We start from the raw sequence: 27,232 nt of genomic DNA, 5'->3' as shown, positions 1-27,232 counted from the left end.
GATCCGAACACGGTGAGTGTCACGCTGCAGGTGCAGAAAACACAAAGCATGTTTCTCAGCCTGGGCGTGGCTTAAATAGTCTCTGGGTATCCCAGGTGTCTCTGGGCTGAACCACACCCAAAAGACTAGACTGCACATGCAGTTCTGGGAACCGAAATATGTGGGGCATCCATCTTGTCCCCATCAATGCACTACAAGTCCAATCCCCAATGTTATCCTATGGGAGTGTGTGAGTCTATTGCCACAAGTGCGAAGTCTGACTCCAAGTGGGTCTTTGGAGGGATGGAGAGGCCCTTGAGGGCCATGTAGGTGATCGTGGCCTGTCAGGCTGGGGACATGAGGGGCAGGAATCATGACAAATGATTCAGAACCATGGATGCGAGAGAGGGCGTCAGCTTTTGAATGCAGAGAACCTGGACGATAATTTATCTCAAACTGATATACCGAAAAGAATTCATGCCAACGAGCGTGCTGAGCCACGCTACAATTCACAGAATGTAGAGCAATCAGGTTTCTATGATCCGTGTACACTTGGACTGGTGTGGGGGTACCCAATAAATGATGTCGCCACACAAGAAAAGCATCCCTAATCACTAGAAGTTCTTTCTCTGAAACAGAATAGTTCTTCTCATATGGAGTAAGTTTACGAGAATGAAAAGCAACAGAATGAAGTACTCCCGAGTCCTGGCAATGCTGGGATAGGATGGCACCGACGGCTATATCCGAAGCATCTGCTTCTACCACGAAAGGTAGACTTGGGTCAGGATGTTGCAACACAGGAGCTGTTGTGAAGGCTTGCTTAAGGGCGTCGAAGGCTTTTTGAGCAGAATCATTCCAGACGTAAGGTGTTTTGCAACTAGTCAAAGCCGTTAGAGGGACCACAATGGTGGAAAACGAACGTATAAAGTGTCTATAAAAGTTCGAGAACCCCAAGAATGATTGTAGAGCCTTCAGATTCTCTGGAACCGGCCAATCTAGAACGGCCTTGACTTTGGAATTGCTCATGAGTATACCTTTATTCGTAATGACATAACTCAGGAACTCCACACTTGATACATGAAATACGCATTTTTCCAACTTTGCGTACAAGTGGCTGTCCCGTAAACATTGTAACACTGAGGACACATGTTGGATATGTACCTCAAGAGAAGGGGAATACACAAGAATATCATCAAGATAAATTACTACGAAAGTATCCAACATGTCGCTAAAAACATCATTGATGAAATGCTGTAAGATGGCAGGAGCGTTACATAAGCCAAATGGCATTACACAATATTCATACAACCCATACTGCGTCTTGAAAGCCGTCTTCCATTCGTCCCCCTTGCGAATCCTGACAAGGTTATAGGCCCCTCGCAAGTCAAGTTTCATAAAGATTTCGGAGGAGCCAGGTTGGTCAAGAAGGACTGAGATGAGTGGTATCGGGTACTGATTACGGACTGTAACTGCGTTCAGTTCGCGATAGTCGATACAGGGTCTAAGGTCCGCCTCTTTCTTTTGGTACAAAAATCATAGGCGAGGTTGTGCACTGCAGCCATATCAGTACGTAAATCAGCCACCAGCTGCATGATTCCGAGAGGTTTTCACTGATGTCCATATTAAAAGGCTTCTGATTCTATTAGAATCCGTCAGCTCTTTGACCCCTAGTGTAGCCGAAGAATTCTTCTAGGCAATTTTACTCTGTGGGTGATATACAGAAACACACCCACAGAGAGCAATTCACTGGAAGAGGAGCACCAGGAGACACCCTCAGGAAAAAATGACTGCGTGTAGGAACCCAAGATGCATAGGTAATAGTTGGATGTCTTCCTGTAAGGAACAACACAAGGTATCAGGCCAATTTACATGAGGAAAGAATTTTACTTGGAAAAGACTAAAAGAGACTAACCTGCAAGAGTAAGCAGACGGAAGAGAATGGACATAATAGAAGTCGCAATCCTAGTATTGGGGGTTCCCTACAAGGGAAAACATATAGAAATTATAAGGAGGGTGAAGAAGAAAGACTAGAAACAAAATAAGCCAGAGTAGAGAATGAGCTTACCGTCCACACAAGTTGTGAGTCTGGAAGATGAAGACTTTAACTCGGAATTCAGGGTTTTGGTATCCACAGGTGGTCTTCTCGCTCACTAATGCGCCCATCCTGCATATTTCCACTTTAGACTACACACACTGATCAGCAAATACACACACAGCAATGACCCGGCTTGCTGCACAGCTCCTCCTGGAAGATCAAGCAAATATCGAGGCTTGGTACCGCCAAAAATTAGATCCGCCAGTCATGAAGTCAAAGATCTATTCTGTACAGATTCAAATATCAAAGCAGATAGCTATCTGGCTCCCAGTACCTCTCAGTGTGTACCAGAAATACTGTGAGGGGAGTGAGTCCAGGTCATCACAAAACATGCAGTATTTATACACAGTCCTGGTCATAGCTCAGCCCATTTCCAAACTAATAGGTTACAAATTTGGGTGTTTGTCCAGTTCACATGGCAAATACAACAATATTGTCTTTACATACTTCAAGTGTTTTCCATTCTTCAAAATACAATGGTTAAAACTTTGTTCTGTCTGGTCATGTTGGTTATCCAGCTTAGGCCGATCCTAGTTTAAAGAAACAATTTCAATAGCTTATTGTTAAGGTACACAGTTCTAGTTTGTCTAACATTCAGTTCTTATGTTTGAATATGGCTGAGGCTATTGATACAGAAAACACTTTACATTGGAGTTCACTTTAGCTCCAAGGTTCCTTAAACATACTGACAAACTTTGTTGTCGTCAGCTGTGTGGATCTTTAGCTTTCTAAAGTAAATTCTATTTCCAGAAATGTACACAGGATTCCTTCAAAAACATGCAGCATTAATTTACATTCATTGTATAACACTGTTTGTGGGAGGATGAGTTTTGTAGACATAGATAACACTTTGAATGAGAGTTTGTTCTGACTACAAGGTCTTGTTTGCACAGGACAAATAGTCTGCTCTGCCAGCCCTAGTGTTGACAAAGGCACAAAGGTTGATTCTTCTCTGGCAGCTGAAAACATAGCTAATCATTACTGAAGAGTGAGCAGAAGTTAGAACCGAGATGGAGGACTTTTTCCAAGACGACGCTTGAAGTCAATTCTAATTCAGAACTTCGCAACACAGTTTTCCCCATGGAGCGACTAGGCTTAGGCCAATATAAATATAAAGGAGGCACTATACATTTACCATTTCACACTCCTCACCTATAAGCTCGCACCCACAATCCTCACCTTTCTGACCAAAGTACAGTCCACAATCATCAATGGGCACAAGGCCAAACTTGTTAGCAAGCAACCAAGTAGAATTCCAACACATAGGGCTCTCCTACACAAACCCCGCATGACCTAACCCAATTCATCCAGAATCTTATTAATACACACAGTGTCAGTGCCTCAGTGCTCTGATTTTGCACCCACTCTAACGTAACCTTTCTCTTACATGACTTAGTCCAAAGAGGCCATCACAGTAGCAGAGGTTGCACTACACAAGACCGCGCAACATACCATTACATTCAATTTTAACTTCTAGAAATGTCTCGTTATTTCCTTTTTCACCTAAATCACCTAAGTCTTTCAGTCTGTGTAATTCTTGTGTCATCTACACAGTATATCTGTCTGTACTGGCTGAATATTTCAAGTCCTCTCATGCCTGATTTCACTATCTATAGGGTGGCAAACATTGCTCAATCAACTTCTGTGACTAAGCAGGTTAAGGAACATTTTGAGGTGCTATGCGACATAAACCTCGCTTATAAAGACTCCAGTTTGCAATAATGGCATTCTCTTAATTGGTAATCTAACACCACTGGTTTGCTGGGGTCCAGCCACCTGTAAATGCCTCCAACACAGCGGCCATACTGCTGCATTACATATAACATGCAGGGTAGTGTTTTAATGTCCGGCATTCTTTCAATGTATGTCGTGTCAGGATATGTTGATCTGCCAGCTGCTTTCATTTTCATAACAACTGAAGGAGCTGTTTCAATGGATTCAAACAAAAAATTTAGAAATAGAATAAGACACATAATCACTTTGAATTTATAGTCACATGAACCATAGTGGAATGTATTAAAGTTTGGTTATAGACATGAAGAACAATTAAAACACATTGAATCACCATTTATGAAGGACACATACAACCACTTGATATGGGCGAATGCATCATTTCGTTGAGCAGAGTGTATATGTCCCCCTGCCAAATGAGACCATACACCAGACATACAAACTCACTCATACAAACCTATCCTCACCACATAACATATACTACGGTGACCTGATTTTCAAGAAAAGAAACCAGGACGGCCAACAACATAAATGAAGGACTATCTGGTCACAAGGCCCACTCATTTCAGCCCTCAACCCACTACCCCCAACCCCACAACACAGGATTTACTGCTCTAGTTGATATGACAGGCCTTTCTGATGGACTCTTTGCCACCTTGTATCTGTGGCTCAGCCAGTAGGGGTCTGAGACCAACTTGCCACACTGACCCCAAAACTTCCTATAACATACTCTCATCATCAAAGAAAATAAACGAGATGCAAAGTGCAAGTGCAATGCATAATGTTAAAACCAGAAAAACCACAAGTTGGTCATAACTTTGCAGCCAGCGTTGTGAGCGTGGGAGGGGTAGAGTGCCCCCTCCTCTATTTGTATGGGTGCCAGCAAAGATTCAAGCACAATTGGCAGTTAACGTTGTTCCGTGTTGCCTGGACCTCCACCGGTCCCGCTTATGAGGTAGCCTATATTGGCTTAGGAGGGCACACGTGAGCATGGTGGGGCTAAGGCATGGGTAGGGGATATGGCTTGATGGTGGTGAATGGGGTGTTCCAGTTTGCGACAGGTTAAAAATAATGAAAAAGAGGTCAGTGGCAGTGAGGCCATCGGGTTAAACTACAGCAGCGGTATTCAAACTGTGGGGCGTGCCCCCGCGGGTGGCCGCGGTTGCATCCATGGGGGGGCCCTGAGAGACAAGCACAAAATGTAAAAAAAAATACATTTTATTTTTTCGATTGGAAGAAATGGGCAGGGGCGGCTCACATGGTCGGGCTGAAGCATATGTGAGTGTGTAATGTACCTGTGGTTTTAGGTAACAATTTATGGGGCAATGTTTTCAGAAAATATGAGCACTGTAAAAGTGTCAATCCGCTGGGAGGAACCTAAAAGAAATAAGGGTCAATTTTCTAGTTGCATTACATTGTGAACTTTTGGGGCCATATAAACGTGTGATGGGGAATCTGTAAGTAACATGCAACAATGTACCTGGGGCAATACGACACTGGCCTAAAGAAATAGGCAATGTGAAATTGATGGGGAAATATCCTTAAAGCAAAGTAAGAGTGGCATGGGGTAATGTACTGGGGCTGTGTGAAAGTGGCATGTGACAATGTTAAAATGTCATGAGGCAGTGTTCTGGAGAATGCACAAGTGGCATGATAATGGAGCAACAATCCGGAGGCAATGTTAATGTGGGTAAGTGTGTTCATTTGGAAATAATGTCAAAGTGGCATGCAGCAGGTTTCTGAGGCATGCAAAATTGACAGTAGATAATGGTCTGAATGCAATGTGAAAGTGGCAAGTGTTGATGATTCGGAGGTAAATCAAATGTGCCATTACACAAATGAAAGTGGAATTAAGTAAGATGGAAATGGCATTGGGCAATAAAGACACTGCATGTAGCATGGGACATTTTATAGGGCAATATGGATGTGGCATGGGACAATATCTTGGGGGAAAATAAATGTGGCATTGAGCAGATTTCTGGGGGAAATGTGAAAAAGGCATGGATAGTGTTTAGCATCAGGTGATCGTGAAATGGGATGCTATCCTGTGTCAATATACAAGTAGAATGGGGCAATGTACTTGGGCCAAAGTGTTATTGGGCAGTGTTGATGAACAGTGTGGAAGTGGCCCAGGGAATGTTCAGAAAAAATATCACAGATGTCGTAAAAAATGTCATGCTTGCCCCCTGCGCCCCCCACCACCAATTGCAAACTGTTTGGCTATTTACCCATTGTTTTTAAGTATGCTCTAAAATGCAACATTTTAACCCATTATTTTTAAAAACATTCACGGGGAAACCCCCCCAAATCCTCCTTGATTGGTTTGGGCTCCCTCACTGTGCTCGGTCGCTAAGGCATTTTTGGGGGAAATAGTTATGCCTCTCCACTTAAAAAATGCACCAGCCACCACTGGCCCTCGGACTGTGTTGGGGAGCCCAGGGACCGTGGTGGGAGCAGGATGGGCGGGATCCATGGGATAGTAGTGTTAGCACTGTGGGGAGAGCATAGGGTGTGTGATATGATGTGACAGGTTATTTATAATGCGCTTAATACCCAGAGGTTTCTAAGCGCGGACCCGGGGATCAAACCTGTGTTGCTTCGTGTTGTCTTGCTTCCAAGGCGAGCACTTTGCCGCTGACCTTTCCTCCCAGGGTGGGGAGAGCCCAGGGACTGGGTAGGAATGGGATGAGGGAGCCCAGCGACTGTGATGGGAGCAGGTGACAGCGCGCAATACATACTGTCCATTTGGCATTTTTGGGGGGGCCCGGCCTGCCCAAATTTTGCTCCGGGGGGCCTCGGCCAAAAAAGTTTGAAGACTACTGCCCTACAGGGAGAGGTCAGCCCCGCTTTGCGGCTGAAATATCTTCGCTGTCACCAGAGATAGGTGTGGGCACTGACATAAACATGAATGCAGGGCCTACCATTGTCAGCTTGTAACATGAGCGCGATTAATTTGTGGCCTGTTGCATGGATCCGAGCGCTGCATTAGGTGGGTCGGCAGCACGGGCCTAGCGAGTGCACTCTTTTAGCGCCCCAGATTTCTGCTTTGATGCTATCGTCTGCCCCCCGGCATCCGTAAATCATGCCGATAATGAGCACGCAAGGCGTGGACAGTTTTATAACACTGCTGTGAGTGGCTGTAACAGGCTCCGTTTCAGCGGGATCGGCAGAGAAGGGGAGGGATTGAGGCTTTAGCCATCAAATAAAGGTGGCACATTTACGTAAGGTGGCTAGTAGGGTGTATCGACTTTACAGACATCAGTGTCTATTTGCTGAGCCTCCCATCTATTTGTTTAGAACTGAGAATTGGGCAGTTTTCCTTCCCCTCCAACGCTCGCGAACACCCAGTAAACAAGGAGCTTCAGCTTCATTCTTCAAGTCACTTCAGTACATGCATTGCAACCCATGCATAATAAACCCTTTGAAATGATTTAGCGTGTTTTGAGGTCTCATACCTTCTTTGCCCAGGGTCATACTGGGACACAATTTGGACCAGGCACCAATGGGAAAAGTGTCCTACAAGTCAATTTCCATGGTAGCCTGTTGGAATACTACCTAAGAGAGAGTTTTTTGTTAAAATGTTTGGCAAATAGGGCCTTTCAGAGCATATTTGTTCAGTAATATTGTGTCAAAACTAGCAGCTTCTAAGTAGAGTAACTCACCAATCTGGCCCACTTCACAAAACACTTGAACTCTTAGACTATAAAAAAAAGAAAGGGGCCACACTAGGGCTGGTGGTTCGGGCATTGCACGTTTGGCCCAATTGGCAGGTGAGACTGTCCATTCCAAGGGGCAACGTCCACTGGGCGTTTCTGTATGGGGGGAGTGCACTCTCAGGATCACTAGTTGGCAGTGCAAGGGCCTCGGTATTGGTAGTGGGTTATGGGGCAGCGAGTGGGGATGTCAGGGCGTGCGCCACCCAAGAAAGAAAAATAGATTGTGCCCCCAGGGGATTGTAGAAGGGCTCAGTGCGGTCACAAGTTTTTGTCTAGAAGAGCGAGGGGTGTTGGAGGGACGCCATCAACCCCAGCGAGCAGCAGCATGGAGCGGGACCAAGGTAGTTCCCCCTACAGCAGTGGCAGAAAGGGAACAGGACGTTCCTTGGGACGGATACCATGGCGATGGGCAGAGGGGCATGACACCTTCACTCGCAGATTATCTGGGAGGGTGTTTGGAGGACTCCTCCCAGCAGAAACTTCAACAGTGATGGGGTGTGCACCCCATGCTATGACGGAGGGGAGAGAGACTTTTTTTGTTCCTTGCACAGCAGTGAGTTGTTAGACAGAGAAAGATGGCGTGAAGATGAACGGCTTGGAGGGAATGGTGCTCCAGTGGGCGCTGAGGTGAGCAGGGAATTGAAAGGAAGGTGTATTGGTGTTTGGGGAAAGGGAATATTAGGGTTTTCAGTTTTATGGAGGTGATGACCGGAGGAGTACTTTGCGGTTTCAAGAATGCAAATATATGTATATTCAGTGAAAAAACGTTGTTAAAGGGACGTTATGGTTAAGTTGCACTAATAAAAACCTATGAAATTCAATGAAAAAACGTTGTTAAAGGTATGTTTTGGTTACAAGTAAAACCGAAAAACCTCAGAAATGTGCCAGTTATGGTAAGCTAAGCAACCATAACTCGCACCACCACCATGCACTTCTAATACTAACACTCTCATCACATATGCCATTGATGACATCACTGATGACATCACAAATCTGGGCCACTTTTCTTTGTTCACTGACATATCTAGGCCAGGTGGTTTTGTTTATGGACAGTCAGAATATTAAAATTCAAAAGGTGCTATATATCTAGACGATAACCTTGTTCTATGTCCTTAAAGTGCTTTCCTTAGGGTTTGATCTCAGCTCATGGTGCACATACATGGGGCAATAAGCAGGTCTCAAACACATAGTTTATTTGCATACACGAAGATGAACTTTAATGTTATTAATGGTTATTCTGTTTCTTTCTTACTTTAGTTTCCCTGTATGTGCCTCTGATTTGTTTGCATTGTGGGTCTTCAGATGTCTTGTTTGTGCTAGCACAAGTGTGTAGTAAATCTTGCATTGTTATCTATTTTTTACATGTTTAACATTACTTGAAACTCTGATAATGTAGCATTTATTATTTTACTATCCAAAATTACAAGATTTAAAATCTTGTATTTCTATGGTGCATGCTGCAGCCATTACCTATGTTTATGTATGATTAGGTTCCTGTATTAACAGCAACACTCCAATATAATGTTTTCTTTCGATGAGTACATTCTTTTATAGATTAAGTAGTTCAAGATAGGTCTCCCGATCACCCCTGACATCTTGTTACCAATATTATAAACACAACCCCTTGTAGGGACTTTTCATCAAAATGAATGTGATATGTGATGTCATCAGTGATGTAATCAATTACATTTATGATGTCATCTTTGATGTCCTGGGTGTTAGTCTTAGCAGTGCACAGTGGTGGTGCAAGCTATGGTTGCTTAGCTTGGCTTATCATAACTGGCGAATTTCTGAGGTTTTTTCAAATTTACTTGTAACTATAACATACCTTTAGAAAAGTTTTTCAGTGAATTTCCTAGGTTTTTATTAGTGCAACTTAACCATAACGTCCCTTTAACAAAATTCTAGCATCATTTTTAACACTTCCATATACTTTTTTGCAACTTTTTCCACTATTTTTGCATTCGTCGGTATCCATGATCGTCTGTTGTCATCGCAGATTTTCTGGACTTTCTCACGTGAACTCGCTTGCGTGCATGCGTAGCATGATGTTGTGTCCGCGGAAACATCCGCACTTCACAAATGGGTCCGTGCTTCGCAAACACTTTGGTACTGCATTTTCTACTAATCTATGAACTTTCAAGCTCAAAATGTACCCTTGCACAGCTCCTACACCTATTCTTACTCATTATCCATTAACAATCTAGCAGAGAGCACAATACCTCGAAGAATATTAGCAAAACTGCTATTTATCTTAAAAATGGCATCAGCTATTGCCATCCCTCCTCCCCAAGAGTGACCACCACCACCAGATGGAGGACCTACACAACAAAAAAACGGCAGTACTTTCAAAGACAATGAAGAGGGCCAAGAAGATGATGTGGAGGAAGTGCCTACCTCTAGCACCCAGAAAAAATCATGGGTGTGGCAGTTCTTTACCACTGTTGGGAATGTACCAAAGGCTAAAACTACCAAAGTGAAATGCACCGAGTGCAATGTTGTACTCAGTCGCGGACTACATGGACTGTACTTCTATGGGACCACCTCAATGCACTGCCACACCAAATCCAACCACTGTAATGCTCTCAGAAAGGTAATTCCTTTACTAGCAAGTATTACGCTTTCTTCTGTGGGGCACAAAATCTCACCAGCTACCTTGCAAGCAATAAAAGAGGCTGTTGATCCCTATCTTTCAAAAACAACAGTGCTCTGTATATACTGCAAAACACCACTTTGTAGCATGGGAGCAATTTCAAAGTGCTTTTGGAGCTGTAATCAAGGAGCATGAGAAACACTGCCCCCTACTTTAGATGTAACACACGCGCAACATTTCCCTCCCCACCTTACATCCTAAAAATAGAACAAAAAAAAATCTCATAGACTCCATCTGCTTCACATTTCTCAGTAAATTACATAGACTCAATAAGATTTTCCGACATTTTCATTAACATTTTGTGTTATGCTAATGGGAATAGTGTGGCGTTCATCCCTGTTCAAAGGACTGAAACGAGGGATAACGGCCCGGCAGCCAAAGTTAATCATCCCAAGTGATGCAAGGGCGGATGACGAGGGCTTTAGACCCTTATACCGGTTCCAGCCAAAGCAACGGGGGATGAAGGCACTAGCATCCATGTTGCTAAAGCGATAACCCGTGGTGCTAAATAAAAAAAGGATTTTCCTTCCTACAGCGGAATGCATGCAGAGTCCTGCTGTAGGAAGGAAAATCCTTTCCCAAGATGGACACTCTCCGTACAGAGACCCTCTTCCCTTTCCATGGCAGCCTGCAGAAGGAGAAGAGAGAACCCTATGACCATATTAAGCTCCCAAAGACACATTTCCAATTAACAATCTTTTACAAATCCTTTCCATCTACATTTCCCTAACTTATCCAAATAAATTGCACACAATGCTCCTAGAAATGCACATATCCATTGTGCAGTAAGTGAAGTGCATAAATAGAAGGGGAAGTACAGATGAGCAAGTGCTCATGAGAACCCAGGAGAGAAATGCCAAGGTATGCCAAGGCGAGATGCCACTGGGTAATTACTGGAGCAGAGGAGTCCCCAGGGTGTGATGCATCTTCACCATACCATCCCTTTAACACATTTTTTTTTCTGTCAATTTAATAGATTTTTATAAGTGAAAATGTTTCATGGTATTACATTTTTGCATAAACGTTATTCATAATTCATCTTTTCACATATATGAAAGAAATGCACTCCTTTAAGAAACATATTTTTTGCTTTACATACTTATGTCTATTGTTATCAGCAGTGCATGCTGGGGATGGAAATTATTGTTCAATTGCCTACGACATAAGGCTCCACCATGACCCCTGTCAAATTAAACCACCCCTATTATTCACTGTACCTACCCTGCAAACTAGTTCCGTGTACCCTATACCATGATAATGTAACCAGTGGCCAGTGCTCATGGCTTGCAGCCCTGGCCAGTCTCCAAATTCATGGGGCTTAGGCTTCGGCCATGCCGCATTCCCCAATAAGCAAATCAGACTACACTTTTGCGTTTGCCGAGGCCTGGCCCACTACCCAGACACCAAATGTATATCACTAGTTTTTCTACTTACATTTTTACACTTTGGAAAAATAAAACACAAGACATATTTCCAAAAACATGCCTGCAGGTCCTTACTAATGCTCATCATGCAAGAGTGTTGTAATCTAGTCCACCACTTTAGGCAGTAACCGCAAGCAGAATATATTTCCCCATTCATACCTACCGCTTCAGCCATGCCGCATGCCCCAAAAAGCAAATCACAGTACACATTTCTCCTTGCTGACAGCCATGCCCATTGCCCAGACACCAAAGTTATATCACTGTGTTGTGTACTTACTATTTATACTTTTAAAAGAACACAGTACATATTTGCAAAAACCATGCTTTCCAGTTCTTGCTGACCCTCCTCATGCATATGTGCTGCAATCCCATCAGCACTACAACCTGTACCCACGAGCACTTATTTTTTTCCTTTCAAACCTATCCCAATTTCGAAAAACTTTACCACATAGCCAGTCCCTGATAGACATAGGGACTTTAACCACATTGGTCGTCCCTCGTGGTCATGGCCAGTAGCCAAATTGTATGAGTCATTAACTTATGCCATGACCCGCACAATCTGGCCACTGCCCATGGCCACAGGCTATACCTCAGTCACTATTTCACTATTTTATATGACACTTGTCAAAAAATAAAACACTGACACATTTGCAAAATCAGGCTTTAAGGTCCTTGCCAATGCACCTCACACGAGTTTCATGGAAATCCACCCATATTTTATTCTTTCAAAAGTGTCGAAATGTATGTACATATAATAGTCATATAACTTAGCACCCACTTGACACAATCCATTCAGTCTCTGCACAAACATTCAGGGTTGGGTCTATAATCTTTCTGAAAAACGTTTGTCCACATTCTTCAAATGTCAACAAAGTTATAAGCCACCTAAAAATGTTGAGACCCCTTTCTAATTTTGCCCTCTCTTAACAGAATCCCACCAAACATTGTAGTAACATTTATATCTAGGTCTAAAATCATTCTGCAGATTTGTGTGCAGATTTGTCAAATGGCACCATATTTATAAGCCTTTACAATATTTTGGGACCCCCCTCTAATTTTGTTTCCTCTTGACAAAGCAGCACCACCCTTTGCAACACCATTCAAAATCAGGTCTCCCCAGTTCCACCCCCCCTACCACTATGCAAGATTAAGGCTAGGAGATTCCGCCTACAATTTCGATTGATCTACTTATATGGGAGGCCTTGGTTAGGGACATCCAGGGAAACAGCAGGGCTCCTATGAGGACAGCACAGATCTGGTCAAAGGATTCAGTCAAGGGTAATCCCCAGCACCCAGACTTCCTCTGGCTCATCAAATGGCAGGCCTAGCTATCTTCTAGATCTCCCAGTCTCTGTCTCCCATGCAATTCCGAAGGCCTTGGCAGTTCCCTGTCTCTCTGCTAGTTGTTCCTTGCAAGCATCCAGAAGTAGACTACCACCAGCAATAGAGTGGGAAACTAAAATGAAAAAAAAAGGTCCAAGAGTCAAAAAGTCCAAGAAAGAGCCCTTCTCAGATTGAAAACAAATCTCTTATAGGGGTTGTGACACTCCATTATTAACAGAATTCCCACACTGCGGATGGCCAGCTCTCTCCCTCCCACTACCCCAATATGCCCAATGCCTGCTGATAGGTCAAGCAGTTGGGGGGTGTGGATGATGGAGGCTCAGGGAGGAGAAACATTCATCATCCCAAAATGACAAGTGGGTTTAACTTTTTTCATTGTCCTTAAAAATCTAACAACATTGCAGCCACCCCAGTTTTTCAGATAACTGAAGGCACTCATATATATTAAAGTTCTATATTTTATGTCGAGTCAGAAAATACTAATCATATCTTGGCACTCCCTTCCACAGGGAGGAGCTACCATTTTTATCGATTTACTCCTGAGCCGAAAAAGTGACAAATCTGACTCTTCAAGATCAAACCTTACTTTCCATTCCCTCGGAATTATGAGAAGGTCAGAATCATACTTGTCTTCATTACTCAACTTGTATGCATTACACCGCATTCATATTTACATGACACCAACCTGTTTTTATCCCCTTTAATATGATCTGGGATGGGCCCATTGGGACATACGATTCTCTTTTTATTAAAGAAAAGGTGGCCCATATTAATGAATGGCAATGGTTCACATATGCCCCTCAGTTTCACATAGCCTACACCTATTCCTAATTTTCACTTCTCCATCGTCATCTGACCAGGAACATTTGCTTATTAGCAAGGTCTATTTAATACAAAATATTTGGTCATCCATTAGTGGGTCTGAAGCCATTTCTTGAGGTCGGGTCAGCCCTGAAAAGGTCATTTCTGTTGCCCACTAATGCACAGTTAATGGGGAGACCTAACTTTAAAGGTCATATCTGCTAGCTGTGTTATCTACAACCCCCACAATTTGGATCTAATTCTCTATTATTTCTTTGTATTTCTAACTGAACCAGGCCTGCTTTTCCTGGTGATCCCAGCCCAGGTATTACGTTCATAGTTTCAAAGACAGAGACCTTTCAATTCAGTGAGAAAAACACCAGCTGCATCAATACTTCAGAAAATACAGCTGTAAATGGACAAGATGTACTTACATGTTACATTTTAGCATTATATCTAGGCATGTTGTTCAAACTACAATCTTTCTTGACATACGGTTTGGACAGATATAAGTTCACTTTAGGTATTATTCACACAGGCCACAGTTACATAGAAAATCCAACAAGTGGGCCTTCCCATACGAATGTCAGTTTATTTGTGAAGTGTAAGTGTCTTTCTCTGTAATATGTCACTTGGCATCACTGTTTAAATGTAAGGCACAATTCCACCTTGGTCTTTTTTACGTGCCTATCATTTCAATGTAGATTTTCCCATATGTACTGCTGCAGTTTTGAATCTGTCAAAAGGTGCTTTTTCCCAGTTTACACAAAGTCAGCATTTGCAGCACCATTATGTTATTTCTTATTCATTGGGCATATCCATCAGTTTTAAGCTCTCAGGTAGATTCCCCTTCACTTGCACACCTGTCCATTCCAGTGGAGTTGACTAGGCCCAATTCTTTCCATTTCACTAGGCCTTGTGTCAGAAATCACTGTTTTGTACTGTCAGTCTAGAAATCTAATTCGAGACCGCAAACGTATTTTGGTGGCTGTGGGCTAACCGTCTCATGCACGATACGACAGAATATAGGTTTTCGAGTGTTCTAATGAACAGCCATTTTGATCTAACAAGAATCGCCATTTTGTTTTCTAACCATTGCTCATTGCTTTCTGTTCCTATTGCTTCGCAGTATATTTTTCGCTTACACTGCTCGACTGAGGAACAGTGCTGTCTGTATATGAAAAGGACAAGGTCACAGGGCCGAAAGGATAACAAGAGTTTCACTGAAACACAAACGTAGGCAGCGCCAGGAAGAATGCCCGGCTCCCTCCTTAATGTAGCCTTGAAGCAGAGTCGCAGGGCATTTAATGATTTCACAGCTGCCAGCCAGTCTCGTTATATGGTAGAATATGTTAGAATAATACCGCTAAAGGCTTGAATTATGCTTTTCTAACGGCCCCCCTTTGCTGAGCCCGCTAAGAGCATGTCGGCTCCCAGGACGAGAATAGCACCTCATAGATAGCAAGGTCCGGAATGTAACCCCCTCTGCATGTAGCTCGCTTCCAAGAACAGAAGCGCCATGTTCTATTCAATAACCGAAAGATGCCTACGCACTCACAAATTGCAAATTGTTACTAGAATAGATGTTTGAAGGTGTCATAGTGGCCAGAGATGTCCATCGTCACACCAAATTCAAAGAAACCCAATGAAGAGGGGTGTTAACCATGACATAGCTGATTGTTTGATATGCATTTTGTATATATGTAACTGATGTACGTAATTCACTCTCTGGCGTCCCACGAGGTCTAGAGATACACGTCGCGGGGGGTTGAGACCGAGTTGGCCAACTGAGACTTTTGCTTTGCAATAAAACCCTAGCTTTGGGAATACAACCTCGTGTCTGGCATCTCTATCGTGTGTGGTGACTCGCCTTGTTTCCATAGACGTCAGGGTCCCCTAGGGGCCCCTTTCAAGATGGCACCCGAATAGGGACCCTCCCCCACTTGTTCCTTCACGTAACGCTGTAATTGAGAAAGGCAGAGAACGGCGAGGACGGGACGATCGAGCCGGGATCAAGAGGTGTTCGGGCGCCCTGTAAAAGTGATGAGAGACTCCATTGCAGATCTGCACACATCTGATCCCTGATCGACGTTCCTGGCTAGAGAACAAGGAGGCGAGGGTCCCGAAACGAGGCGGAAGCCAAGAAACGCAGACACGACGTCCTTTGGTGCATCAGTATACAGATGAATTGATTTATCAGGTGAGTCATTCCCCGATTCATAGTATCCTGATATTGGTTGAGAGTTGACTTTGCAAAATCAAACGCCCTAGGTAAGGTTGATTACCCAAGGGGAAGGTTGAAACATGCCTGGGGTATTGTCCACCTTAGCTGGGTTTTTCCACTGTGGTAGACAATCTTTGGAAGATGGCCAAATTGTACCACCTGGGGGAACGCCGGCGTATGAGATGTATGTGAAGTATGGAGTGGTTGCGATAATATTCTGTGAGACTTGGCATAGGCAAACCAGAACGCAACAAGACCACCAGTGGCCGATTAATGGTAGTTTTGAGATGGCGAGGATAGATAACTTGGAAAGGGTGTTGATAAGAAAGAAAGCGCGCCCTGCGACATTTGAAACTATTAAAGACTGGAGAAAGGAAGCAATGCTCCGATTTAAAAGCAGAGCAAAGCATGCGCACAGGCATAAATAAAAAGGTGAGGTAGCGGAAGAAAAAGAAGAGGAGGAGTGGACTGAGAGTCTAAGAAGTGCAGGTAGGCATGACCAGTTGAATATAGAAAAGATATACCCACAACGAGAATTACACATGACAGATGAATTGATAGAAAATATATTGACTCATACAAAACAAGGCCCAAGATCAGAAGAAAGACCAGATACGTTAGTAACTATTGCCCAGACTCCGCCCGTAGCTCAAGCTCCCCCTCCGGTAGCTCAAGCCCAGCCACAGCCACAGACTGCGCACGTAACACTTCCTACTAGCCAACCAGGCCCACAACAGACACTCGCTGTTCCCATTGTCCCATCCGCACCTCCCGCCTTAGACACAGACTCGGTACCGTCCGTTCCTCCCGGGGTTGAAGTTGAAACCGCGGGGGCAAGAGGTGGGACTGACCAACGGCAGTGCACAAGGGTAACCCACAGCGCAATCAGCAAGGAGAGGAAGGTGGAATTGCAGCAACAGGCAGAGATGTATATAGACGGGAATGATGGGACAGGAACATTGGCTTCCATATATGACTATCGTAGAAGCAACGAAAGACAGGTAGTGTTGGAATGCACGGGTGAATATTTGGTGGAGAGATGGAAACAGCTAATTGGGAAATTACCACTGCAGCGATTGTCAGATCTGAATGCATTAGCACGCTATAGGGAGAGGGATGAAGAAGTAAGAGAACATGTGTATAGACTTTTTGAGCTTAGAAATGAATTAGATAATGTTTATGTCGAAACTTTTACAGCACCTATCAAAGTGTTTACTGCACCTGGGTACAGGAGTAGGGAAGTCGGGAGACCGGGGAAGAAGGAAAAGGGGTCGCATAATCAACGGCAGCAGTTACCATCGCCGGGGCAGAAGGAGATGGTGAACGAATTATCGTTGCTAAAATAGGTGGGGGCAGACTTAAAGGAATGTCTAATTAAGACACGGGTATTAATGCAGCAAGTAGTAGGACATAATAGAGGGCGAGGGAACGCACAAGTGAGGAGTAGTTCGAATATGTATGGGGGAACAGTGGGGCCGAATCAGTGTGCATATTGTAAAGAGGAAGGACATTGGCGAGCACAATGCCCGCATTTACAGAACAGAAATGGGTCTGGTCAAAGGAGACAGCATAGAGGACACCCAGGAGCAAATGGACCAAATAGGAGTAGTATGCAGCAGCATCATAATAATGGAGGTAATCAAAACCAAGGCCAAAACCAAAATGCCCCAAACCAGAGTCAGGGACAGCAAAATCAACAATATGGAAATCAGAATGGGGGAAATAGAGGGAAGAGTGGAAATGTTTTCGATACACAGCCAAACACGTATTACAGTAATAGTAATGATTACACATCGGACAATGTGTTATTTCCCCAATAGGACAGCCCAGGACAGGGGTCGGAACCATTGTCTATTCCCGTGAATCTGAGAGGACCCTACGTAGAAATGAGAGTCGTGAATGAGGAACACCGCTTTCTTGTAGATACAGGAGCACAGTAGTGTTCAATAGACCATCACTTGGTTCCGAATATACCACTGCCAGGGCAAAAGAATATTTCTGTAGGGCTCGCAGGTACACCAGTCATAAACCCAGTGTCCAAACCAGTCCCAGTTACCATAGGACCATTCACTGAACATTGTTCTTTCCTTCTAACAGAAAATTGTGGAGAAAATGTGTTGGGATTGAATTTGTTGAAAAAACTAGGTTCTGTTATACATTGCAAGGCAGAGGGAGTGTTTCTAACGATATGGCCACACGATGCCCCGGTGCCAGAATTCATGTCTGAAGCGCTGCCAGGGGAACTAAGTAAAGTACCAACTTGTATATGGGCAATGCATGACAACGATGTGGGATGTTTAAAGATAGAGCCAGTAAAGATTATTTTAAAAGAAGGTGTTACCTACCGCGAATACGAATACCCCAATACAAATTTTCGGTTGAAGGTGAGAAAGGATTGAAGAGTATTGTTACCGATTTGATGAAATTAGAGGTAATTGAGGAAATCACAGGCAATACATGTAACAGCCCGATCCTTCTGGTTTATAAAAAAGGAGGTAATGAGGTACCAATAGTTTCATAATTGATCTATACGCATTAAACAAGGTAGTACATCCGCAATTTCCTTTAGTGCCAGACGTCACTACAATATTGACAATGATACCTGTTTCAGCAGAATATTTTAGTGTAATAGATTTGAAGAACGCATTCTTTAGTATTCCAGTCAACAAGGACAGTAGATACTTGTTCGCGTTCACATTAGGAGGACGATCATTTACATTTACACGGATTCCACAAGGTTACACGGAAAGTCCAAGTATTTAGAGTAGAGCATTTAAAGAGCAGCTAGACATGCTGGAATTACCCGTGGGTTGTGTACTTTTGCAATACATAGACAATTCATTACTAGCTGCAGACACAGAGGAGATTTGTAAAGAAAGCACTGTATTACTACTGTCACACCTAGCGGCACATGGCCATGAAGCTAGTTTGAAGAAATTTCAGTATAATCGAAAGTAGATAGTTTATTTGGGCTACCTACTTTTGAAAAGAGGGAGAAGACTAACGCCAGAACGCATAGAAAGTATTTCTTGTATGCCTATTCCAAAGACACAAAAAGAAGTCAGAGCCATAATAGGCATGGCTTCATATTGCCGACAATGGATTGGTAATTTTGCGTTGATTGTGAAACCATTAGTGAATTTGACTAGAAAGGATGCGGTTATGCCTTTGCAGTAGGATGAGGAATGTCAGAGAGCATTTGATGGATTGAAAACTGCATTATGCTCGGCTCCAGTTTTGGGTATGCCGAACCATAAGAACATTTTCAGACTATTTGTGTGTGAAAGTGAAGGATGTGCATTGGCGGTTTTGACACAGGAACAAGGTGGAAGAAATAGGCCGTGCCGCTATTTTTCATCTGCGCTGGACCCTGTAGCGCGCGCGCTACCACGATATTTGTAATCTGTCGCGGCGGCTGCTGCGTCAGTGAAACAAACGGAAGGGATGGTATTGGGGCACACTTTAATTCTGATGGTGCCACATGCCATAGACGTTCAATTAAATAGGACACAGACGCAACACCTCACCTCTGCTAGATTGACAAGATATGAGATTATCTTGTTTGCGCCCCATATCCAAATTATGAGGTGTAGCGCTTCGAATCCTGCAGAATTAATGCCATTAACCATAACAGAAATTGGGAAGAATGAATCACCCCCCCACGATTGCTTAATGGTCACTGAGGAAGAAACCAAGGGGAGAGTTGATTTAAGTGATATTCCACAGAAAGAGCCGGATGGAGAGTTATTTTGTGACGGCTCATATTTTAAATTACCAGATGGCACGACAACTGCCGCATATTAAAGTAGCTATCACTACCCTAGAGAGTGTTGTAGAAAGTAAAAGAATCCCCTATAATTCAGCACAAGCTGCGGAAATAATAGCAGTAACCAGAGCCAGCGAGATTTCTGAAAATTTGAATGTGAATAAATATACTGACAGTCAGTACACGTTTGGAGTGGTTCATAACTTTGGACGACTCTGGGCTGAGAGAGGGTTTCTGACATCACATGGTGCCAGAATTCAACATGGCCCTTTGATTGTATGATTGCTGTCTGCACTCACGTTTCCAAAGCGCCTAGCAATAGTGAAATGCGAGGCACATAAAAAAGTATCATGCAAAATAGGAGAGGGAAACGCGTTTGCAGACAGGATTGCGAAACAAACTGCCACTGATTTAAATACCAAGATAATGACGGTTCAGACAGAGGAAGTACCCTGTATGATAGAAGATGGAGTTGCGACTGTCAAAGAAATGCAGGCTGAGGCTACGGCCAATGAATACAGGAATGGGCAGAGTGATCTGCTGAGTTGGATTTGGAGGGTTGTTGGGTGGACAAGGGAACTAGAAACTGGATGTTGCCAAATTCATATGTGACTGCAATGGTCACAATGGCCCACAGTCCTACGCACATCTGTGCCAAGAAAATGATACAGCACCTTTCTATAGTATGGCAGAATGCGAACATAAAAAAGAATGCAGAAAGGTTGGTGCAGAACTGTATCACGTGTTTACAACACAATGTATGAAAGGGAACAGTGACACCAACAGGAAGTTTTGGCCCGCCCTCCATGCCGATTGAGGTAGTTCATTTTGATTTCATAGAGATGGAAAGGTGCCAAAAATTAAAATACGTCTTGGTGGTAATCTGTGCATTCAGTAAGTGGGTGGAGGCATATCCTTTAAAAGACTGCACAGCGATGAGTACGGCAAAAGTAATGTTGAAGGAGTATTTTTCCAGATTTGGCTTCCCCCAAATGGGTGCAGTGCGTTACAGATATGTGCAGGTCTCCAGATTGATAAGAGATTCCACAGTTCTGCCGGTCTTGTGGAGAGGCAAAACGGGATACTTAAATCAAAGATTAGCAAGATTTGTGCGGGAAGCAAGTTGAGTTGGGTAGATGCATTACCAATAGCACTATTATGCATGCGTACGTCTGTACAGGCTAAAACTGGGCTCTCCCCATACAAGATCATAATGGGGAGGCCGGCAAATGTATGGTGCGCACCTCAGCCAAAACGACTCAGTGAGATAGAACATCCTGTGCTTAGTATTTATTGTGGCCTTTTAATGCAGAAATTGCGTTTGATTCATCAGCAGGTGCAGGAGGCATTACCCATGCGGTATACCGGTCCGGGGCAAGCGCTGGAGCCAGGAGACTGGGTGCTGCTAAAAAACTTCGAAAGAAAGTCATCATTAGCACCCAGGTGGCGCGGGCCCTATCAAGTACCTTTGGTGACGCAAACGGCAATCCGGGTGGATGGAAGGAAATCGTGGATCCATGCCACCCATGCCAAGAAGATTCCAACTGCACTGAAAGTCTTGCCTGACACCGATGACTGGGAAAAGACAGCGGTCGCAGAGACAAAAGAAACTGTTGCCAGTGTGCAGCCACCTGATCTGCCAAAACATGAAGTGAAACTTGAAACAAAGCCTGAGATGATTGCCAAAGAGGGGGAAGGGCAAAGAGTGCCCCAACGTTGCCCAGCAGAATCGACATCACTGCTGACCGACGTGAAATCTGCCTTGCAAATACCAGCAGAAACAAATCGTGTACCCCTTTGGCGCCCACCAGCACTTGCCAGCACGCCAAAGACCGAATCTGCATTATTGGCACGGCGCACACCAGCACCTGCAGAAGCATCGCAGGCTGACTTCAAGCCTGAATCTGAAAGTGCACCGGCACTGTTCACGATTCATACGATACCAGGAGCAAGGCGATACAACCTGCGGCCTCGGAAGACAAGGTGATCTGCATTCTTTTTCTTTTGGTGTTTATGTCAACCTCTGGTTCAGCTCATGGACGGAGAAGGAACCAGGGGTGTAGAGGAGAGAAGCGTGAGAATTGTGCAAGTCGGACAATTCAAGACTCGCGGCTCCTCGGTGCGAACATAAAAGTACATGTGTCCGGAACCTGAGCGGACAAGCTGGGCGAACATGGTACTATGGCAAGTGAGATAATTGATTAACAGTACATGTGTCCGGAACCAGAGCAGACAAGCTGGGCGCGCATGATACTGAGGCGAAAACTGATCAAAGGTCCTCTGAGCAGTATAAAAAGGGACAAGTGATCGTGCCTAAAAATGAATAATCAAATCCAGGCTAAAACAAAAAAAGGACAGGCAAAACTGAACTGGGAGAATTTCATTGAACTTATAGACATCATAGCAAACGCAACGAAGAGAGATATCCACAACAAACTGTGATAAGGAAGAAGAAGGACGACGAGAAACATGCCGGGACCGGTTCCAGCCTCCTCCTGCACCAGCACTGCCAAAAATGAGTCAGTTATAAAGACTATAACTTTAAGAAAAACACATGGTAAAACAAATTGTATGCTGACACTAACGATAATAATATGCTTTATGAGCGTGATAGCACCAATATCAACAGCCCTAATATTATGGTGGGTAGAAACAATACACCCATTAGAAATGTTTTTACCAATAGTTAATATATCCACTACTGAAAGCCCGGTCCAGGTGATCACTTATACCCTACCCCCAATGGAAGAAAAACACAGGGAAGGTTTTTGGAATAATACATTATTATTAATCATGAACATGACACATGCAATCCTGAAGAAAACAAACTGCTCGGTATGTGCCCATTTACCACAGCATGCTGGGAAAGGAATAGGGTGGTATGTGCAGCCGTTAACATTAAGTTCTGCATGTAGTACATCTTTAGGTGCAATGTTCTATGGGAAGTGGAATAAGAGCAATACGGGTCAATTAGACAGAACCAACATGAATGAGTTTGAGGAGATAATAATGAAGCCTGTGGGTTGTTCCATTTTCCATAAAACACAAGTAATAACCCCAGAGCCCACGAGGAAAAGCACACGTAAAATAACACGACAAAATAGACGAGATAGATTGTCCCCGCCAGAAAAAACATCTGTAATGACGTTTCGTGTAAGAACAGAAGGGAACAAAGATGCGATTCCCCCATCTTACACGGTGAATTATAGCCCAATAACTGTCCTGTTTTGCCTGATAAAGAAAGGATCTTTTTCGGTCAGAACATATACTGGTTGTATGAATAAGGTGGTACTAAAATGGGAAATAGAACCAGTATACCTAGGTGATCCAGTTTATTTTATATGTGGAGAGAAAGCATACCCTTGGTTGCCCAGAAACTGGGGAGGTACATGTTATCTTGGGCTATTGTTCCCAGGAGTATTCCTCTTGGAAACAGCAGCCATGGCCAAATTATCCAGAACTAGAGTCAAAAGGACTGACGAAGGTGTTTTAATAGCAACTGATGTAGCAAAATCATTTGTTCCATTCTTAGGACAGATAGTGAACTCCTATAATATAAGGCAATTGTCCACAATCCTAAAGAATACAATAAACACAACAACAGATATATTATTCAACATGACGTTGGAAGAAAGAGGAATCAGGTTAATGACTCTGCAAAATAGAATGGCTCTCGATGAAATCCTGGTTGATCGTGGGGGAATTTGCAAAATAGTGGGATCAGCATGTTGCGTTTATGTCGATGACTATTCCCCCACGATCTTTGAAGCAATAAAGAAAATGCACGTTCTAAACGCTGAACTCCCCACGGGAAAAGGGAGCTGGGAAATAGGATCTTTGTTTTGAGGAATACTACGATCTTGGGGATGGAAGCTAATCTCGATACTAGTAGTGGTGTTCAGAATATTCCTAACATGTTGTTTTTGTATACATTGTTTACCCATAGTTTGTGCAGAGGTAACTGAGGGATGTACGGAAGGATGCATGCAAATGATAACAAAGAAAAAACAACCTCATGATCGAACTAGCCCAGACCCAAATGAGTTGAGAGTAATGAAAGAGTTGATGGCAATAGATATTACTGAAGGCAATGATGACCACGATAGCATGCGAGATTCAGACATAAGTACTTCAGATTCATCATCACTAGAGGAGGTTACAATAAATAGATGAGACGTTTGGCATATGGCCAAAGGAGGGTTTGTCAGTCTAGAAATCTAATTCGAGACCGCAAACGTATTTTGGTGGCCGTGGTCCAACCGTCTCATGCACGATACGACAAAATATAGGTTTTCGAGTGTTCTAATGAACAGCCATTTTGATGTAACAAGAATCGCCATTTTGTTTTCTAACGATTGCTCATTGCTTTCTGTTCCTATTGCTTCGCAGTATATTTTTCGCTTACACTGCTCGACTGAGGAACAATGCTGTCTGTATATGAAAAGGACAAGGCCACAGGGCCGAGAGGATAACAAGAGTTTCACTGAAACACAAACATAGGCAGCGCCAGGAAGAATGCCCGGCTCCCTCCTTAATGTAGCCTTGAAGCAGAGCCGCAGGGCATTTAATCATTTCACAGCAGCCAGCCAGTCTCGTTATATGGTAGAATATGTTAGAATAATGCTGCTAAAGGCTTGAATTATGCTTTTCTAACGGTCCCCCTTTGCTGAGCCCGTTAAGTGCATGTCGGCTCCCAGGACGCGAATAGCACCTGATAGATAGCAAGGTCCGGAATGTAAGCCCCTCTGCATGTAGCTCGCTTCCAAGAACAGAAGCGCCATGTTCTATTCAATAACCGAAAGATGCCTACGAACTCACAAATTGCAAATTGTTACTAGAATAGATGTTTGACAGTGTCAAACATCTATTCTAGATGTCCATCGTCACACCAAGTTCAAAGAAACCCAATGAAGAGGGGTGTTAACCATGACATAGCTGATTGTTTGATATGCATTTTGTATATATGTAACTGATATACATAATTCGCTCTCTTGCGTCCCTCGAGGTCTAGAGATACACGTCGCGGGGCGTTCAGACCGAGTTGGCCAACTGAGATTTTTGCTTTGCAATAAAACCCTAGCTTTGGGAATACAACCTCGTGTCTGCATCTCTATCGTGTGTGGTGACTCGCTTTGTTTCCATAGACGTCATGGTCCCCTAAGGGCCCCTTTCAGTACTGGCTTTTATATTTCAGTGGAACTCCACAATAGGCAGCTTCACTCTCACAATAGGTGCCTAGCATGGCCTTTCCATCTCTGTCACTCTGGGGCTGTCTTTTCATCCCACACGCCCCCACCCTCTGGGTCTTTGACTCAGTTGGCCCGTAGAAAAGAGCAAGGGAGAGTGGCTTTTTTTGTCTTCTCTTTGCTTTGGCTCATTCCAGGAATTTCCTTGTTGGAGCACGTACGTTCTTTTCCTGTCTTGAGGTATTGGTGCTCTGGTCTGCACTCCAATCTTTTCAGATTTTGAGCTTTGGTCCTGGAACCCCTCCCTTTTTGGAACCTCCTACCCCCAGGCAGTGAAGGTAAGGAGTTATTGAATCTGCAGAGGGTAAAAGAGAGGTTAAGTATTTTATACAGCACTTCTTTCTCCAGTAAACAGGCATACAACTGGAAGCACAAAACAACATCATATAGAACATTGACATTTATTTCTCTTACATGAACATTTCTACACATCTTAATTTTTATTTTTATACATTCTTTTTTGAGTATAAATTCCTTTACTCCCTGTAAATGTGCAATATTCTCTGTCCGTGTTTCCTTCCTTTCCTTTCATTCTTCCAATGGTTCCTGGGCTCTACCCTCACTGGGCATTTCACTCAGTCGTAACGTCTGTCTGGAGTGACAACTCTTCAACTGATTAATATGGACCCATTTCTCTTCCGTATCTTCTCCTTTAAGGATGCAGATCTTATAGGCGACAGATGAGATTTCATTGACAATTTCAATGGCACCGTGCCAAGAGGGGAGGAGCTTCCGCTCCTTCGCCTGGTTCCTTTGGAAATTGCACAGGTAGACCTTGTCTCCTACTTCGTACTCCTTCTAGGTAGTTTTTATGTCATAGTAGACTTTCATTCCTTCTGCCGACAATTCTAAATTTTGCTGAGCATAAGCAAAAGTATGTTGAAGATGTTTTCTTAAATTTTCAATGTACTCATGGGTAGTGGACGCATTGATCAGGTTCTTCTCTTGAGTTCTGTAGAGCAGATGCTGAGGTAGCACTATTTTTCTTCCAGCCATGAGCTCAAATGGAGACATTTTGGTTGCAGAAGACTGCATGGACCTAATGGCCATTAGGACAAGCAGTAATTGGATGTCCCAAGTGGGTCCAGAATCTGACAAACTTCTTCAAGGTGCCCACAATAGTTTTATTGTACCTCTCATCACCCTGCTCGAAGATAGGTGATAGGCAATGTGGAGCTTCCTTTTTATCCCAAGTATCTCCCACATCTTGGTCGTCACCTCGCTGGTAAAATGATTTCCTTGGCCTTACTCAATCCTTTGGGGAAGACCGAAATAAGAGAAGATGTGGATGATCATTAGTGCAGCAGCTGTCTCTGCCTTACAATTTGTGGCCAAAAGACATTCTACCCACTTGGTAAACAAGCATGTCACGGTCAACATGCACTTGTTTCCTTTAGAGGAGAGAAACACTGGCCTAATGAAATCGACATGCAAATCCTTTTCTGAAGGGGAGCACTGTGTGTGAGAGAACTTGGCTGAAACTGAGCACACACAAGACACCCCTTTAAGTAGATGTCAAGATCGTGGACCATGTGTGCCCAATATGCGACCTTACACAAGATTTCTAATGTTGCATGAAACCCCCTATGACCGGCAGTGGCCTAACCATGTGCATGACTTAACATCAGGCTTCAGAATGAGATAGGTACCAACCCCTGGTCACATCCAGATATGGATCTCCGTACCAACAAACCGTCTTGGATTCGGAAAACTTCAACAACACCCGGAGAGCCTCCTTCCCGATATAATCGGATTCTGTCAGAGGAATATTCACAGGGTCTTCAATATGTTGATAACATTTCCCAATAATAGAGTCCTCTTTTTGTGCAGTAATCAGATCTGCATCTGAGGTTTCCTTACTCCACTGGACAGTTGAGAGTTCATTATTGGCATGGGTTTGGAACCTGGTGACAGCAGTGACCTGGATTTTCCCCAACAGGGATTCGGTTTCTCTGACGCCCCTGTGAATGGCTCTAGTTTTGGCCAACTGGTCAGCCAAGTCATTTCCAGTTTTGCGTGGTCCCTCAATAAATTATCATCTCATTAGAGGTTACCAGACCATTAATTCATTGAATTAATTTTCCATGCTCTACCAGTTTATTGTTTGCTCACAACATGTCTCGATTCTTTTCAGTTAATCAGGTGTTCCTCAAACCCAGTCCTGACATTATCAGAGTCAGTGATTATGACCAGTTCTTTGAGTTGGGGGTTTGCTGCAATGAGGATGGCTTGATGTGATGCCATCAATTCTGC

This window comes from Ambystoma mexicanum, chromosome 1q, assembly GCF_040938575.1.
Source record: "Ambystoma mexicanum isolate Mex_15411 chromosome 1q, UKY_AmexF1_1, whole genome shotgun sequence".
Taxonomy (NCBI): Eukaryota; Metazoa; Chordata; class Amphibia; order Caudata; family Ambystomatidae; genus Ambystoma; species Ambystoma mexicanum.
The sequence above is the reverse complement of the archived record's forward strand: the minus strand, read 5'-3'. Positions refer to the sequence as shown.